A 19,496-nucleotide genomic window follows, 5' to 3' on the forward strand; every position below is an offset into this window, starting at 1 on the left:
AGTGTCTAGGACTATGGGCACATGCCACTATGCCCAGCTGATTCTTCAATTCTTCCTTTTTTTTTTTTGTAGAAATGGGATCTCCCTATGTTGCTTAAGCTGCTCTCAAACTCCAAGCCTTCAGTCATCCTCCGGCCTTGGCCCTGCAAAGCACCAGGATTACAAGTGTGAGGCACTGCACCCAGTCTACCATTTACAATTTTTATTTCAAAATATTAGGGTGTATGACTGTTTTTGTTACCAATATGAATTGAATTTCTTTTTTTTCAGACAGAGCCTCAAGCTGTCGCCCTGTGTAGAGTGTTTTTGTTTTTTTGAAATAGGGTCTTGCTCCATTGTCCAGGCTAGAGCACAGTGGCATCATCACAGCTCACTGCAAAACTCCTTGGCTCAAGCGATCCTCCCACCTCAGCCTCCTGAGTAGCTGGAACTACAGACACATACAGAGTAGAGATGGGGTCTTGCTTTCACTCAGGCTGCTCTTAAACTCCTGGCTTCAAGCAAGTCTCTCACCTCATCCTCCCAAAATGCAAGGTTTACAGATGTGAACCACCATGATCACACTTTTTTTCTTACTCATAAAACATTTATTCCATATCTATTATGTAGCAAGCACTTCACCAATCACTAGAGTTACAGCAGGGAGTAATGAGACATGGGCCTCTGTCCTCACATTAATAACAGAAATGACAAGAAGCACCTCCTTATCAAAAATATGTGATACCACACTACACTACAGGCTCTCAAACACTTTCGCAGGCATGTTTATATTTGACCGTACTGCAGTGCAATTAACCAGTTAGGACAGGTGTTATCATCTGCATATTACATTTGAAGAAACAGGACACAGTAACATTTAGTAAATTGGTCAAGGCTATATGGAACTGATATTACTAATTTGAACTTAGAAATTTTAATCCTGGATTTAAAAAAATTATTAAATGTTCCAAACATGCCAAAAAATAATAGTACAAAAATGTTTACCTACTCATAATCTAAAATGCAAAATTATCTTTTATCTTTCCCCCTCTTTCCTTTGCATAAGTATTTTAATCAAATCCCAAAGATCATAACAGATAGTTGAGACGAGGTAATTAATAAAAAACAGAAATTTATTCCTCACAGTTCTGGAGGCTGAGAAATCCAAGATCAAGTTGCCAGTAGGTTTGGCATCTGATGAGGGCCCCATCTCTTCTTTCAAGATGGCTCCATGATCCTTGTTACGAAGTAGCAAAGGAATAAAAAGATGGCACCTTGCAGGCTGCATCCTCCAAAGGGGAGAAATACTGTTCCCCACGCTGCAGAAGAGCAGAAGAGAGATAAATTCTCTCTCAAATTCTTCGATAGCAGAGAAATGGAGAGCAAAAACAGATCATTCTCTCCGAGAGCTCTGGGACAATTCAAAGAAGGTGAATATCCGAATCATAGGGGTTCCAGAAACAGAGGAAGTGGCCTCGCTGGGCACAGAGGCCCTTCTGCATGAAATTATGAAAGAGAATTTTCCAGACCTGTCTAGAGATTCTGAAATTCAGATAGCAGACAGCTTCAGAACCCCAGCACGACTCAACCCCAATAAGACATCCCCCAGGCATATCATAATTAACTTTACTAAAGTTAATATGAAAGAGAAAATCCTCAAAGCTGCCAGGAGAAAGAAAACTATTACCTTCAAAAGGAAGAATATTAGAATGACTGCAGATCTCTCTGCTGAAACTTTTCAAGCCAGAAGAGGGTGGTCACTGACTTTTAATCTCCTAAAGCAAAATAACTTTCAACCCCGGATCTTGTATCCAGCTAAACTGAGTTTCATTTATGATGGAGAAATTAAATACTTTAATGACATTCATATGTTGAAGAAATTTGCCATAACAAAACCAGCTCTTCAGGATATTCTCAGACCTATCCTCCATAATGACCAACCCAATCCTATACCACAAAAGTAAACTCATTCAGAAACTTCAGATCAAACTCCAATTTCCACACTGGTGAAAGGATTAAAAATGCCCACTGGACTTTTGAAAAACTCAATACACAAAACTTCACCAGACTTATCAATATTCTCCATTAATGTGAATGGCTTAAACTGTCCTCTAAAGAGGCATAGGTTAGCTGATTGGATACAAAAACTCAGGCCAGAAAACTGTTGCATACAAGAGTCACATCTTAACCTAAAAGACAAATACAGACTCAGGGTGAAAGGATGGTCGTCCATATTTCAGGCAAATGGTAATCAGAAAAAAGCAGGTGTTGCAATTTTATTTGCAGATACAATAGGCTTTAAACCAACAAAAGTAAGGAAGGACAAGAATGGTCACTTCATATTTGTTAAGGGTAATACTCAATATGATGAGATCTCAATTATTAATATCTATACACCCAACCAGAATGCACCTCAATTTATAAGAGAAACTCTAACAGACATGAGCAACTTGATTTCCTCCAGCTCCATAATCGTTGGAGATTTCAACACTCCTTTGGCAGTGTTGGATCGATCCTCCAAAAAGAAGCTGAGCAAAGAAATCTTAGATTTAAACCTAACCATCCAACATTTGGATTTAGCAGACATCTACAGAACATTTAATCCCAACAAAACTGAATACACGTACTTCTCATCAGCCCATGGAACTTACTCCAAAATCAATCACATCTTAGGTCACAAGTCTAACCTTAGTAAATTTAAAGGAATAGAAATTATTCCATGCATCTTCTCGGACCACCATGGAATAAAACTTGAGCTGAGTAACAACAGGAATCTGCATACTCATACAAAAACATGGAAGTTAAATAACCTTATGCTGAATGATAGCTGGGTCAGAGATGGGATTAAGAAAGAAATCGCCAATTTTTTGGAACAAAACAGCAATGAAGACACGAACTATCAGAACCTCTGTGACACCGCAAAGGCAGTTCTAAGAGGGAAATTTATAGCACTACAAGCCTTCCTCAAGAGAACAGAAAGAGAGGAAGTTAACAACTTAATGGGACATCTCAAGCAACTGGAAAAGGAAGAACATTCCAACCCCAAACCCAGTAGAAGAAAAGAAATAACCAAAATTAGAGTAGAATTAAATGAAATTGAAAACAAAAGAATAATACAACAGATCAATAAATCAAAAAGCTGGTTTTTCGAAAAGGTCAATAAAATAGATAAACCTCTGGCCAACCTAATCAGGAAAAAAAGAGTAAAATCTCTAATCTCATCAATCAGAAACAACAAAGATGAAATAACAACAGACTCCTCAGAAATCAAAAAAATCCTTAATGAATATTGCAAGAAACTTTATTCTCAGAAATATGAAAATTTGAAGGAAATTGACCAATACTTGGAAGAACGTCACCTTCCAAGACTTAGCCAGTATCAAGTGGAAATGTTGAACAGGCCCATATCAAGTTTGGAAATAGCATCAACCATACAAAACCTCCCTAAAAAGAAAAGCCCGGGACCAGATGGTTTCATGTCTGAATTCTACCAAACCTTTAACGAGGAATTAGTACCTATATTACTCAACCTGTTCCAAAAGGTAGAAAAAGAAGGAAGACTACCCAACACGTTCTATGAAGCAAACATCACCCTGATCCCCAAACCAGGAAAAGACCAAACAAGAAAAGAAAATTATAGACCTATATCACTAATGAATATAGATGCAAAAATATTCAACAAGATCCTAACAAACAGAATCCAGCAACACATCAAACAAATTATACATCATGACCAAGTCAGTTTTATCCCAGGATCTCAAGGCTGGTTCAATATACATAAATCTATAAATGTAATCCAGCACATAAACAAACTAAAAAACAAAAACAAAGACCATATGATTCTCTCAATCGATGCAGAAAAAACTTTTGATAATACCCAGCATCCCTTCATGATCAGAACACTTAAGAAAATCGGTATAGAAGGGACATTTCTTAAACTGATAGAGGCCATCTACAGCAAACCCACAGCCAATATCATATTGAATGGAGTTAAATTGGAATCATTTCCACTCAGATCAGGAACCAGACAAGGCTGCCCATTGTCCCCATTGCTTTTTAACATTGTAATGGAAGTTTTAGCCACTGCAATTAGGGAAGAAAAGGCAATCAAGGGTATCCATATAGGGTCAGAAGAGATCAAACTTTCGCTCTTTGCAGATGATATGATAGTATATCTGGAAAACACTAGGGACTCTACTACAAAACTTTTAGAAGTGATCAAGGAATACAGCAGCGTTTCAGGTTACAAAATCAACATTCATAAATCGGTAGCCTTTATATATACCAACAACAGTCAAGTTGAAAAAACAGTTAAGGACTCTATCCCATTCACAGTAGTGCCAAAGAAGATGAAATATTTGGGAATTTATCTAACAAAGGATGTGAAAGATCTCTATAAAGAGAACTATGAAACTCTAAGAAAAGAAATAGCTGAAAATATTAACAAATGGAAAAACATACCATGCTCATGGCTGGGAAGAATCAATATTGTTAAAATGTCTATAGTACCCAAAGCAATATATAATTTCAATGCAATCCCTATTAAAGCTCCACTGTCATACTTTAAAGATCTTGAAAAAACAATACTTCGTTTTATATGGAATCAGAAAAAACCTTGAATAGCCAAGACATTACTCAGAAATAAAAACAAAACAGGAGGAATCACACTACCAGACCTCAGACTATACTACAAATCAATAGTGATCAAAACAGCATGGTATTGGCACAAAAACAGAGAAGTAGATGTCTGGAACAGAATAGAGAACCAAGAGATGAATGCAGCTACTTACTGTTATTTAATCTTTGACAAGCCAATTAAAACATTCAGTGGGGAAAAGATTCCCTATTTAACAAATGGTGCTGGGGGAACTGGCTGGCAACCTATAGAAGACTGAAAGTGGACCCACACCTTTCACCATTAACTAAGATAGACTCTCACTGGATCAAAGATTTAAACTTAAGACACGAAACTATAAAAATACTAGAGAAGAGTGCAGGGAAAACCCTTGAAGAAATCGGGATGGGCGAGTATTTTATGAGGAGGACCCCCCAGGCAATTGAAGCAGCTTCAAAAATACACTACTGGGACTTGATCAAACTAAAAAGCTTCTGCACAGCCAAGAACACAGTAAGTAAAGCAAGCAGACAGCCCTCAGAATGGGAGAAGATATTTGCAGGTTATGTCTCTGACAAAGGTTTAATAACCAGAATCCACAAAGAACTCAAACTCATTAGCAAGAATAGAACAAGGGATCCCCTCGCAGACTGGGCAAGGGATTTGAAGAGAAACTTCTCTGAAGAAGACAGGGGCACGGCCTTCAGACATATGAAAAAATGCTCATTATCTTTAATCATCAGAGAAACGCAAATCAAAACTACTATGAGATACCATCTAACTCCAGTGAGACTAGCCTATATCACAAAATCCCAAGACCAGAGATGTTGGCGTGGATGTGGAGAAAAGGGAACACTTTTGCACTGCTGGTGGAAATGCAAATTAATACATTCCTTTTGGAAAGAGATATGGAGAACACTTAGAGATCTAAAAATAGATCTGCCATTCAATCCTGTAATCCCTCTACTGGGCATATACCCAGAAGACCAAAAAGCACATCATAACGAAGATATTTGTACCAGAATGTTTATTGCAGCTCAATTCATAATTGCTAAGTCATGGAAGAAGCCCAAGTGCCCATCCATCCATGAATGGATTAATAAATTGTGGTACATGTACACCATGGAATATTATGCAGCCTTAAAGAAAGATGGAGACTTTACCTCTTACATGTTTACATGGATGGAGCTGGAACATATTCTTCTTAGTAAAGTATCTCAAGAATGGAAGAAAAAGTACCCAATATACTCAGCCCTACTATGAAACTAATTTAGGGTTTGCACATGAAAGCTATAACCCAGTTACAACCTAAGAATGGGGGAAGGGGGAAAGGGAGGGGAGGGAGGGGGAAGGTGGGTAGAGGGAAGGGGATTGGTGGGATTACACCAGCGGTGCATCTTACAAGGGTATATGTGAAACTTGGTAAACGGTCTGTAAAGCTAGTGAATGATGCCCCATGATCATATCAATGTACACAGCTATGATTTAATAAAAAAAAAAAAATTCTTCGATAGCAGCACTAGTCTATTCACAAGGGCAGAGCCCTTATGACCAAAATAACCTATCAGTAGGGCTCACCTGCCAACACTGTTGCATGGGGGAGTAAGCTTCTAACACATAAATTTGGAGGGAACAAAACCATTCAAATAGCAACACTCAGTTATAGAATTTTGAGTTAGAAACAGGGCCCGAGGATAAAGACTATATTTCCCAGCGTTCCTTGCAGCTACATTCACATCTAGTTACAATATCTCTAGTACATGAGATGTTGACTCAAGTGTTGATTTGAGCTTCTGGCAAGTGCTTGCAAGGGGAGAGAGTATGTTTTCTTTGCCCTTCCTCCTTTCCACTGACTAGAATGCAGAAACAGTCGCTGGAACAGCAACATCTTGACTTATGAGGCTAAGTAAAGTAGGTGAGGCATCCAGCCAGAAGCACTAAGATCCCTCATGACCGACCATAGAGCCACCATATCAGTAGTAGACTTTTGCCTCTAAAGATCAACTAAGGTGGCTCACCACCTGTAGCTCAGCGGCTAGGGGAGCCAGTCACATACACCAAAGTTGGCAGGTTCGAATCCAGCCTGGGCCTGCCAAACAACAATGACAACTACAACCAAAAAATAGCCGGGCATTGTGGCAGGCACCTGTAGTCCCAGCTACTTGGGAGGCTGAGGCAAGAGAATCGCTTAAGCACAAGAGTTAGAGGTTGCTGTGAGCTGCGATGCCACAGCACTCTACCAAGGGTGACACAGTGAGACTCTGTCTCAGGAAAAAAAAAAAAATCAACCAGTGTTATTTATCTTGGTTTCTGATTGTTTTGACACACGTAGCTAGATGAACTCTAATTTACACACATTTCTATGGACTTCTTTCCCCATCCCACAATTATAATGAAGCTAGACACACAGAAAATGGGTTAGTTCTGAGCTAATGCCTTCCCATCTAATACAATTATTAGATGTATTCCATTAAAGTTAATGTTTTAAAATGACATATGTTTAACTTCCAAAACTCCTTTCCATTGAGTCTGTTCCTGCTATATAATCAACATTTTTTTCTGCCTTCTTAATTGATAGGTTATCTTAATACACCAATTTCTTGGTCTTTAAAAAAAGTGTTCAGGCTGGGTGTGGTGGCTCATGACTGTAATCCTAACATTCTGGGAGGCCAAGGTGGCTGTATTGCCTGAGCTCAGGAGTTTGTTCAAGAACAACCTGAGCAAGAGTGGGACCCTGCCTCTTAAAAAATAAAATAGCTGGGGGCGGCGCCCGTGGCTCAGTGAGTAGGGCGCCCACCCCATATACCGATGGTGGCAGGTTCAAACCCGGCCCCGGCCAAACTGCAACAAAAAATAGCCGGGCGTTGTGGTAGGTGCCTGTAGTCCCAGTTACTGGGGAGGCTGAGGCAAGAGAATTGCGTAAGCCCAGGAGCTGGAGGTTGCTGTGAGCTGTGATGCCATGGCACTCTACCAAGGGCAATAAAGTGAGACTCTGTCTCTACAAAAAAGAAAAAAAATAGCTGGGTGTTGTAGGGGGTGCCTGTAGTCTCAGCTACTTGGGAGGCGGAGGCTAGAGAATCACTTGAGCCCAAGAGTTTGAGGTTGCTGTGAGCTATGACACCATAGCACTCAACCCCAGGGTGACTGAATGAGACTGTTTCAATAAATAAATAAATAAATACATATTCAGTTCATAAAATATGCAACAAGGATTTGGAGAAGGCTGGAAAGGGCCTGAACTATTGCATGAGTAAAAAGCACTGGATACTGAAACAAGCCCAGCCTTGTTACTTTCTCTGATATCTGAAAATACCTCACTGATTTCAGAGCTAGTCTAGGTGAGCTGTAGTGAGCTGTCACAGTTGATGCAGCCATTATCAGAAGACCACAGTACGTGTACAGAAGTTCAAATATCGTCAACAGTTCTATATCTAAAAGGTTTCTTATGTAATTTTACAGCTGGCAAATCAACCCTGATGACACTGTGAACCAGGATATTCAATCATTTAAACATGGGTTTTTAATTTGTTAACCAAACATTAGGACCTTTCCTCAGTCTTTTTGTATTTAAAAAAAAAAAAAAAGGAAAAGAAAAGAAAATCTGCAGTAACAAAGAAAAGTACTAAGATGTCTTTCAAAGAGGCAAGCTGATTTCCAATATTCCCAATCTTTGGATAATGAAGTCAAATGGGAGCTAATAAATGCACACCGGGAGGCTGAACATTGGGTTTTTTTCCTATTATCAACAATTCTCTATTGAAGCAGTCTATTAGATTTTATTTCAAAGACATGTGAGTGATCGAATTAGTAGATCAATACCCTCAATTGCAGCGTTCTGAGCCAAATGAAAAACTCCTATAGATTTTATAATTCTAAACTTGTTGCTGTTCATCTGCAAATAAGAAGTTTAAAAAATTGCAATGCATTTGCTAAATTGTATACATGAGAGCAAAATGTTAATCAGAACACTGCAAATCCTGTACTTTTTGAGAAATTTAACTGGGTTCAGTGGCTCACGCCTATAATCCCAGCTCATTGGGAGGCTGAGACAGGAGGATCGCTTGAGCCCAGGAGTTTGAGGTTGCAGCGAGTTATGACGATGCCACTGCACTCTAGCCTGGGTGACAGAGTGAGACTGTCTTAACAAAGAAAAAAAAAAAAGAGGAAAGAAAGTTTTGGAAAATAGTTTCTAATAAAGAAGGCATAGGGAATATGTAAAATCCTGCTGTATATCTCAGTCTTTGAGGAAAAACTTTATTTATTTTTTGCAGTTTTTGGCTGGGACCGGGGCTGGGTTTGAACCCACCACCTCTGGTATATGGGGCCGGCGCCCTACTCCTTTGAGTCACAGGCGCCACCTGAAGAAAGACTTTAATTTTCAACTATTGCAGACAGTAAAAAATAACTCTGAGATGTTGATTTTTGTACTCTGTTAGGAAGCTCCCTTTGTATGTACATATATATTTTTTAGTAGATTATGTTTTCCAAGAGTGGCTGAAAAATATCTCCTATCCCAAGTGCTCTTTTTACAATGTGACCTTAACATTCTTCCCATGGAGAAGTAGATTTTATGTCATTTCTCCTTAAACTTGGGAAAACATTTGCATCAACCAAAGAGTACGGGAAAGTGACACTATGTAAATTTTGAGGTTAGATCACAAAAATGCCAAGTGTTTCATCTTGCTCTCTTGGAACATTCATTACAGGAATACAGATGAATTCTGTGAGGCACCCCAAACTAGCCCGGGCCAAGAGACCACATGGTGTTCCAGCTGACAGCCAGCACTACCTGCCAGGCACCAGGGCTGTGAATGAAGACATGTCCACATGATTCCAGATACCAGTTGTTGAGTCACCCCCATACCCACTGTACCCCATCTAAATTCTTGAGCCGCAGAATTTTTGAGCAGAATAAAATGGTTGATTTTTACCACTAAGTTTCAGTGTGGGTTTGTTATTCAGCAGGAGTAACAAAACTATATATTAATATGTTGGCCAGGTACAGTGGCTCCCACCTATAATCTTAGCACTTTGGAAGGCTGAGGTGAGAGGATTATTTGAACTCAGGAGTTTGAGATCAGACTGGGCAACATAGCAAGATCCTGGCCCTACAAAAAAATTAAAAGCTAGCCAGTCTTGGTGGTATGATCCTGTAGACTCAGCTACTTAGGAGGCTGAGGCAGGAGGATCGCTTGAACCCAGGAGTTCAAGGCTGCAGTGAGCTACAATAATGCCACTGCACTCTAGCCTGGGTGACAAAGCAAGACTCTTACCCACAAGTCATATTAATGATAATACTTTCCTTTTTTTTGAGACAGACTGTCACTCTAGGTAGAGTGCTGTGGCATCATAGCTCACAGCAACCTCAAACTCTTGGGCTCAAGGGATTCTCTTACCTCAGCCTCCCTAGTAGCTGGGACTATAGGCACCCCCACAACGCCCAGCTATTTTTAGAGATGGGGTCTTGCTCTGGCTCAGGCTGGTCTGGAGCCTATGAGGGCAGGCAATCCATCTGCCTTGGCCTCCCAAGTGCTGGGATTACAGGCATGAGTCACTGCGTCCGGTCAATACTTTTAATTTCTACAAATTTCCTCTGGCTAGTACAATATAAATTTTTTTTTTTTTTTGAGACAGAGCCTGAAGTTGTCACCCTGAGTAGAGTGCCATGGCATCACAGCTCACAGCAACCTCCAACTCCTGGGCTCTAACAATTCTTCTGCCTCCGCCTCCCAAGTAGCTGGGACCACAGGCACCCGCCACAACACCCAGCTATTTTTTGGTTGCAGCTGTCATTGTTGCTTGGGCTGGATTCGAACCCACCAGCTCAGCCACAGATGCCAAGCCAAGAACTATAAAGGTTTTATTGTATTTTCAAAGTAGTCTTCAAATGTGAAATAAGAATAATAGCATATGATCCTGATCTTGCACAGTAGAAGAGATTAAGACATGGAAAAGTTGCAATTCACATAACATCACATGCCTTTTCATTGGCTAAAACTAAGACCTGTCTTTCAGAATCAGGCTTTTCCTCAAAGACTGTGTCCTCAGACAAATTAATGCTACTTTGCTTTTTCTTCAAATTTGTTTCATTATGAGTCATCGCGTTCCTGAGTTCTACACCCTTAACTCCTGATGTCTGCTAAGCTTTTCTAGGTTGGATGTCCAACCTCATCTCAAATTTAGTTGGTCTCAAATCAAACCCGTTGCCTTCTATACAAATCTAAATCTTTTGAGAGAATAATAAAGAAAATAATGGGAAATGTTACAATCTGGTGAAATCTGTTAAAGAATAGACAGGGGTGTTTATTGGTATAATTATTGCAAATTCTCTGCAAGATTGGAATTATTTCAAAATAAAAAGCATGTTTAAAAAGGAAAAGAAAAAGGATAAAGACTGAAAATAAGAACTGAAACTGCTGCATACCTCTCTAATTTGGGTCATGAATGTCTATTGTTACTGGTGTTTCAACACATCACGGTAATTCTTCACCCTAGAATTTCCTCAGCTCTTCTATCTAATTAATCAAAATTATTTTGTCTTTCATTTTACTATCTGTTAGTGTTCATTTCTTTCTTTATTTTTTTATTTTTTTATTTTTTTGTCTTCCAATTCCCCTTCTTTTGCTAACAATCACAAGATTTTCCTTTGGAGAACCATTCTTCTCCAGCATTAGATGTATGTATTATAAGGGTGGGAATTTAGGATGGAAAGGTAACCCGGACGTAGTATCTCACAGATCATCAATATAAAAGTTGTAGGTTCCTTTAATAGTCCAAGTAGTTAAGAAAAAGTCCTAACTGACATTGCTGGTTCTGCTCTTTTTTCTCCTTTGCCTTAGAGAGGAATGTGTATATATTTGCAAATATATGTATGTTGTGCAGGCCATGTTTACTATAGAAAAATTACATTTTCTGAAAATAAAGTTGATATTTTCTCTCTCTAAGTTCTAACCCTGGCTCAAAATGTAATTCCTGAAGTCAAAATACCATACTTAAGTAGGGCTATCTAAAATAATCCCAAAACTAGAACCTTTATTCTTCCAAACTTTTTTAAGCCATTATATGTTACAAAGGACTTTTTATTTTTATTTTTTTGTAGAGACAGAGTCTCACTGTACCGCCCTCGGGTAGAGTGCCATGGCATCACACGGCTCACAGCAACCTCTAACTCTTGGGTTTACGCGATTCTCTTGCCTCAGCCTCCCGAGCAGCTGGGACTACAGGCGCCCGCCACAACGCCCGGCTATTTTTTTGTTGCAGTTTGGCCGGGGCTGGGTTCGAACCCGCCACCCTCGACATATGGGGCCGGTGCCCTACTCACTGAGCCACAGGTGCCGCCCTACAAAGGACTTTTTATTTATTTATTTATTTATTTTTGAGAGAGAGAGAGTCTCTCTTTGTCTCCCTCAATAAAGTGTTATGGCATCATAGCTCACAGCAATCCCAAACTCTCCAACTCAAGCAATTCTCTTGCCTCAGCCTCCCAAGTAGCTGGGACTACAGGTGCCCACCACAACGCTCAGCGAATTTTAGAAACAAGATCTCCCTCTTACTCAGGCTGGTCTCAAACTCCTGACCTCAGGCAATCCACCTGCCTCAGCCTCCCAGAGTGCTAGGATTACAGACATCAGCCACTGTGCCTCACCCTGAAGGACAACTTATTCCTTTTGGGAGTTTTTTGGTTTTCTGCATAATGACTATATAAACAATCTCAAGGCGGCATTCTTCCTTTCTTTCTTTGGGATGCCATGCCATCTCCGCTTTCTTTTCTCTCTCTTTCCACACTCTCTTTCCCTCTCTCTAAGAAAATCAAATAAACTTTATACTTTCATATCCTAAAAAAAAAAAAAAAAAAATCCCCTGAGAGAACCATGAAAGGAAGCATTTTACTAAAGGGAGCAGAACCACTGCATACTTCCTTTACAATCTTTTTGATTTACCTGTATCATAGCCCCATGTCTTTTTTTTTTTTGCAGTTTTGACCAGGGCCAGGCTTGAACCTGCCACCCCCAATATATGGTTCCAGTGCCCTACTTGTTGAGCCATAGGGGCTGCCCATAGCCCTCTGTCTTGAAACCAACCTTCCTTCTATTAAAGAGAAAGGATAAAGGATATGAATATTTTAAATTTTATCAAATCACTTTATGTGAATGTGTATGTGTGTGTTTATTTTAAAGAAAAGAAACGTAGAGCTATCTGCATTCGGGGCTTGATTGGGAAGGGGATTTTGTTCAGAAGCAAGTGAATATTTTCACCAACACTCACAGAGTCTAGTTGCTCCAAGTAGACCCAAGGTACACCTTTTTCTCCTGAGATGATTCTTGTCTATTTTACTTCCTTGAAATAGCAACACTTGGTTTATGAAATCTACAAAACTCAGAACAGTGTGCATCACTTCCTTTCTTATTCCCTTTTCTCACTACCCAGCAGCATTGCCCTCTCTGGCAACTACTCATCTACCAGAAATTTCCAGAAAGATTAAATATTAGACCACTGGGTCCTCTGTACTTTTCCCCTCTTGCTATGTTCATAGGTACCGATCTAATGCCCTTTAACTGTCTCCCCTTCTTTTCCCCCCTTACCCCCCCCTTCCCTCCCTTCTTTTAATAAACGAAGACTTTAGATTTGTTTTAGTTTTGCTTCTCACCTAGAAGCTCTCCTGGCAGGTTGAGGACCTTGTATGGTATCCAGTGATCAGCACTGAATCCCATCCTAACTGGTATTTGCTCCTTGGAGGTAGAAAAAAATGTTTTATAAAGCTCAAATTGGCCTTATCAAACAAAACATCTGCTAGATCACTGAATGGTGACAGCAGGAGACAGCAGTGCTGGCCTCTCCAATAGAAGTCACTGTAGTTAATGGAGGCTATTATGAGAAAATTCTGGCAAGAAGTTTTCTTTTTCTTTTTTTTTTTCCCACCTCCAGACAGCTAAAATTTTTAAAAGAAAATATATTCAGTTGCTAGGGTAACTGTGGTTTCAAAACTACCATAACAAAAGCCAGATATCACATATCAAACTACCAAATTGTTAATTTGACTGGTACTTTAAAATAACTACTAAAAAGAGATGTTTCCTCCTTATCTAGCTACAGAGAGTAAGAGGAAAGGAAAGAAGAGGAGGAAATGAAGAAGAACAGAAAGAAAAATCCGGTAGAGTTGCTTAGGAAAGGGTTTTGTCTTGTTAAATATTTGTTGCAAATAAAAATCCCTTCACTGTTATGGATACCTTTGCATGCAGGATTTATTTAGTCAGATTCAAGACATAAGAAGGATACTGGGTTATGCTGTTTCCAATTTCTCTTCCCACACGTCAAACCCTGCCTGGGTTTTAAGTGGACAGTTTTGATTTTAAGTGGACTGAGTTTTGTGTGGGTACTTGGTAAAGGAACTGATTATTTAGGGGAGTCATGCATGTTCTGAAATCTTTTATGGGTGATTGTGTGTTTCCTGTGTCTTGCTTTTCATCACTTGAATTAAAGGGAATATAATAAAGCTATTATGTGTTTGGACTCTGGAGATGGACATAGCTAGGACTGAATTCCTTCTCTATGCCTTACTAAATTCTTTTAATCACTCTGAGCCTCAGTTATTTCATTTATAAAAAGGATATCATTCTTCCATCTGATATTCAAGTAAAAACAAAATTTAAAAAAGAGAGATAAAAAGGTTATCAGCTGAATATGGTGGTACACACCTATTATGCCAGTTACATGGGAAGCTGAGGCAGGAAGATCACTTGAGGGCAAGATCCTCTCTCTAAAACAATAAAACTTTTGGCCTGGTGCTGTGGCTTATGCCTGTAATCCTAATATTTTGGGAGGCTGAAGGGGGAGGATTGTTTCAGGCCTGAGCAAGAGTGAAACCTAACTTTACAAAAAACATAGAAAAGTTAGTTGGGCATAGTGGCACATACTTATAGTCCCAGCTACTCAGGAGATTGAAGTAAGAGGATTACTTCAGCCCAGGAATTTGAGGTTGCAATGAGCTATGATGATGCCACTGTACAGTAGCCCAAGTGACAGAGCAAGACTGTCTCAAAAAAAAACATTTTTTTTTTTTTTTTGTAGAGACAGAGTCTCACTTTACCGCCCTCAGTATAGTGTCGTGACGTCACACCGCTCACAGCTACCTCCAGCTCTTGGGCTTACGCAATTCTCTTGCCTCAGCCTCTAGAGCAGCTGGGACCCAGGCGCCCACCACAGCTCCCTGCTATTTTTTTGTTGCAGTTTGGCCAGGGCTGGGTTTGAACCCGCCACCCTCGGTATATGGGGCCGGCGCCCTACTCACTGAGCGATAGGTGCTGCCCCCCCCAATTTTTAAAAAATTATTTATGAGATAACTAGGGAGACTTGAACATTAATTAGATATCTGATAATATTCAGGAATTATTGCAGGTGTATTTGAGTATGATTATAACATGGTATTATAGGTTTTAAAGCATTATCATCTTTTAATATTTTGCATACTATAACATATATAAATAAAATGATTTGATGTTTGAGATTTGCTTCAAAATTAGGCAGGGAGAAATGGATAGGGCAAAGATGAAACAAGTTTGGCCATGTGCTGACAATTACTGATTCTGGGTGAAGGAAATAGAGGGGTTCATTAAGTATTCTCTCTACTTTTAAGTGTGTATTTGACATTTTCTATAATAAAACTTTAAAAAGAGAGATATCGGTAATATTCACCTGATGAGATTATAGTGTGAATTACATGAGACTGCTGTGTGTAAAGCACTTTGCCAAGTACCTGGTATATAATAATTGCTCAATTAATGTTAGCTATTACTATTAGAAATAAGAACTTTTCTTCCCCTTGTGTAGAATTATGAAAGCCAGACCACTAAATGTATTACTGACTAAAACAGCTAACTCTACCCCTTCCCATGCAGGCAGATGCAAGCTGCCATTGCTTTCATCTTCACCCAACCTGATCCTGTACCAGGTCCAGCATCTGTCCGTCTCTCTCTCTTTTATACTGGCTGTTAGCTTTGCCTTTAGTTTCACAGCAAGTTTTAGCTGGGAATGCTATTTCAGTGGAAAACTGAAGTCAAGAACTTTGTGTTAGCTAAACTATTAGTAAGTATTGAGCACATTATTAGAAATTTTCCTGCATAGTTTTATTCACTCTTCATTTTAGAGAGGAAGACACACAGGTTTCAAGGCCTGCCAATGTCGTAGCATTGTTCAGTGGTGGCCCTTAACTCTCCCCCAGTTCCTGGGTTCACCAAAGGGCTTGTGCTTTCCCAGGAGCCTTGGCTATCAGCCCTTGTCTTTCTTTTCCTGGTCCTAGCTTAAACACAAGAACAATCCAGAAAAAGTTAGGCTGACATTCTCAAAGGGTGGTAAAAAATCTGCTTAACTCATAAGCAGAGTCCAGGGCTTGGGAGTAGCTTGGGACTGGCAGAGGGCAGGCTCCAGAAAGAGTAATAGAAAAAGGTTTTTGGAATTGCACTGACATTTGTGTTTAATTTCCCTGCTTTCCGAATGCTATTCAACTTTTGAGGGAAGAAGAAAGCTGGGAGAGGTACCTTATAGGAGAACTACTCAATCCCAAAATTAAAAACAGCCAGCTGCCATCAAATACCATGGGCCCTAAATTCAGGCTCCCGCTAGAATTTAGTTTGGTGGTTGCAATGACACCCTAAACTTGCAAATGATGAGTTGGCTTTAGAATCCTGCTTATATAAAGCGGGACAATTTCGTGCAAGGCAGGTATCTGGTTACAAATGGAGTAATTTGTTGTTTACAACCAACTTTACCCGGAGCGGAGCGGTGAAAGAGACATCAGAAGAAACAGAAATTCCTGGCCTCAGAGTTGCCTAAGAAGTGTTAGCGACTCAGATTTGGGAGTCAGCCTCTAGGGCCCCCCTCCAGGGTGTCAAGAGGAGTCCAGTTCTGGCCACCGCCACCTGGAAGATTCTCGACTAACCCTTTCCCTTCCAAGACCCAGAAGCCCTGGGCGTAAGGCCACCCCAGAGCCACGCTGGGGTAAGGAGATACCACCCCTCGCCGGAGCACCCACCCATCTCCCCATACCCGCGCTCCCCCTGCTGCAAATCCCGGATCCTCTGCTCTCCCTAGCGCCCCGCGAAGGTTCTGTTAAATTAGGAAACAACAGCTATTAAAGAAGAAGCGCAAATAATCAGCGCCCTGCGCGCGGGAGCGCAGCATTTTTTGGAGATCCCCTCTGGCATGGAATTCGGGGCCGGGAGCAGCAGGGGAGGAGAAGAGGGAGCCAGTGGGCAGGGGCTGGGGCGTCGGGAACACTGGGAGACCTGCCCCCAGGGCCCCCCCCTCCAGCCTTGCAGCTTGCGGGGTCCCGCCGAATGCGGAATCATCCCCTCCCCGCCGCAGATTTGGGAGGGGAGGGAGTCCTAAAGCGGTAGAGAGGGGTGCAGAGAACCCGATCCTGCCGGCTCGGAAGTCCGGGACTGTCCCCAGTCCGGTCTCAGGTCCTGGCATCTGGACCGCGCTCCACCCAAAGCACGGGCCGGGCACCGGGTGTCATAGCCGCTAAGTCCTTTTCTTGTCCTGAAGGAGCCGGCTCTCGACCCCTTGGAGGGTTGGAGATTCCTCCAGTCCCTCCTCCCAATCCCACGGGTTTGAGAAGAGCTGTGGAATTTAGCCGGAGTGAACATTCCGCGTGCTCTGTAATTACGCACACACTGAAATCTTCACCGTTGACTTAAGTTACTTGGCGCTGAGAGGGCTGGGGCCCTGCATATTGATTAAATGCAGCCTCTATTTACCTAAACAATAAATGTAGAGATTAGCAACGTTCACTTGATCACAATAATGGGATTGACAATTAAGGGGCAATGCATCCCAGATGTAACGGAGCCTATGGAAGGCGGGCGGGCGGCGGGCTTCTTGGGAGAAGGGCTCTGGGGGGTTGGCGGGGGTGGGGGGGGGTGCTGCGGCGGCGGAGAGAGCGAGCAGGAGCCGAGCTGGAAGCGGCGAGGGAGCTCAGCAGGAGGCAGAGGGGAGGCCCAGCCGCGTCAGTGCCGCTGGCCACCCAGCCTCAGCCTGGGAAGCTCAAAGCTGGCTTTGGGGGACCTGAATACCCCGGATCCCAGGGAGGCATCTGGAGCTCGGAGCCAGCCTCCCTGCGGCGATAGCACCTGCCTGAAAGCCCTCTCGCTTGCAGATGTCTGACTGGGAGGAAGGATGGACGCCGCTGGCATGCGCCCGGTGAGTATGTCTATGTCATCAGGGAACATTCTGCGCGCGGCAGCGGGGGCGAGGGGGAGGCGCACGTGTCTAAAGTGTGCGGAGCCTCGCTGTACCCCTACCTATAACCACCGTTCAGTGCTCCAGGAAGAGAGTCAGGGTGGAAGGTGTTCATTTGGACTCTGGAAGGGCCCGAGTGTGACATCAGTGGGTGTGACAGGGAAGTTCATGCTGCCAACGTTGAGCTCTGAAGTGGCTGCAATCATGAGAGCACGGAAGTGTAAGTCCTGGGCAGGCCTGCTCCCAGATATGTCATGGGGGTGCCTCGGAACTCGCGGAGAATCTTAGAACTGACCTCTTGCTGAGCCGTAGGACCCCGAGAAGAGATCCTAGTTAGGAGGGGATTGAAAGAAACGAATTCAGAGATTAACACAGGCGAGTGGGACACGGAGTAATAAAGGACGCGATGAGGGCAGCTGAGCGTGTGTGTGATCCACCTATAAGGGTTTTCAAATCCTGGGCTGCCATCCAAACTGCCTGCCAAAGAGGCATGCAGGTTGTTTCTCTGCTCTTTCCCTCTTTTCTCTGCACCCCATTATCAATCTGCAGTGCTTCCCATTCCACATTTAGACCTAAACAAAAGGATTTGTCCCAGACACTTAATAACAAGCCAGGACCAAGGCCTTTCCCGCCAAACCACTAAGGTCGGGAAATAAACAACGCCTGCCCAGGCTCTGGGCGCAGAAACCCGGGAGAAGACTTGGGTGGTAAGAGGATCCAGAGGAGCGGAAGGAGGGAGAGAGAAAGAGGAAGGGAGGAGGATAGGAAAGAGAAGAGGGAGGAAGAGGAGGGACCAGCAGGGGCAGAGTTGGACTGTGGGTTCGGTTATAACCACCCTCTATCCGCCCAGGGACTTCATCCCCTGCCTCCCTCCCCCCTTTCTGAGCTGTAGGCAGACTGTGGGAGGCGGAGGTTAGACAAAGGGAATCCTCCTCCTCTGGGACGGGTGAAGTGCGTCTGTCCTCTCCTTGCAGGCTCAGGAATAGCTGGCAGGAATTTCCTTGTCACGAGGAGACCGAGGAGTGTCTGCAGCAGAGGAGACAACTACAAACAGACTTTGGGTTGGAAGGCCGGCCAGCAGGCAGGCAGCCGGGAGGAGGGGCTGAGGGCCAGCTTTGATAGCTACAGCTCGGTTGTAATTTTGTCTTCGCCAGATTAGCTGAAATAAGACAGCCCCTTGGGTAGGAGTTCAGTTCCGCCGAGTCCCCTCCCTCCCAACCCCCCGCGTCATCTCACGCCCGGAGCCGGGTCGCCGCTCCTCCGGCGTTACTCCAGAAACTTCAAGAGCTAATGGTGCTGTGTTCCTGCTGTAATTAGGAGGCCACACAGCTCTCTAACACTCCGTTAAACAAATATGTAAGTCATCCTCCCTCTCTCGGGGGACAGACCCGAGGAAAAGAGGCAGCTGAGACCGCTGGGCGGTGTCTCCCGCTAGGGGAGGGGCGTCGCAGTGACCCCCGACTGCTCATCCCCGCCTTGGGCTCTTGCAGCCCTTCCTTAGGAAGAAGAAAGTCGAGCCAAGATCATGCATCTCGACACCCACCAGACAAGCCAGGCGAACCTGTGTCTTTCCTTGGGAGTTTTCTAAATAAACCACTTTGGTAGTTCTAAGCTGTAATGAACAGAGGCTGGGCCCGGATTCTTCTCCAGAACAGTGTACTGATGT

At 42.6% G+C, this 19,496-nt stretch overlaps 1 long non-coding RNA gene across 1 annotated transcript in view; it reads left to right on the forward strand.

Annotated features, from left to right (window-relative positions):
• The window catches only part of LOC128590835 (uncharacterized), an 89,679-nt gene extending 80,187 nt beyond the window's left edge, over positions 1–9,492 (forward strand). The window contains exon 3 of the long non-coding RNA XR_008381344.1: positions 9,301–9,492. This is a non-coding gene — a long non-coding RNA (uncharacterized LOC128590835). The remainder of the gene's footprint in view (positions 1–9,300) is intronic.
• Positions 9,493–19,496: the final 10,004 nt, after the last annotated feature.

This window comes from Nycticebus coucang, chromosome 7 (assembly GCF_027406575.1).
Source record: "Nycticebus coucang isolate mNycCou1 chromosome 7, mNycCou1.pri, whole genome shotgun sequence".
NCBI classification, from domain to species: Eukaryota; Metazoa; Chordata; class Mammalia; order Primates; family Lorisidae; genus Nycticebus; species Nycticebus coucang.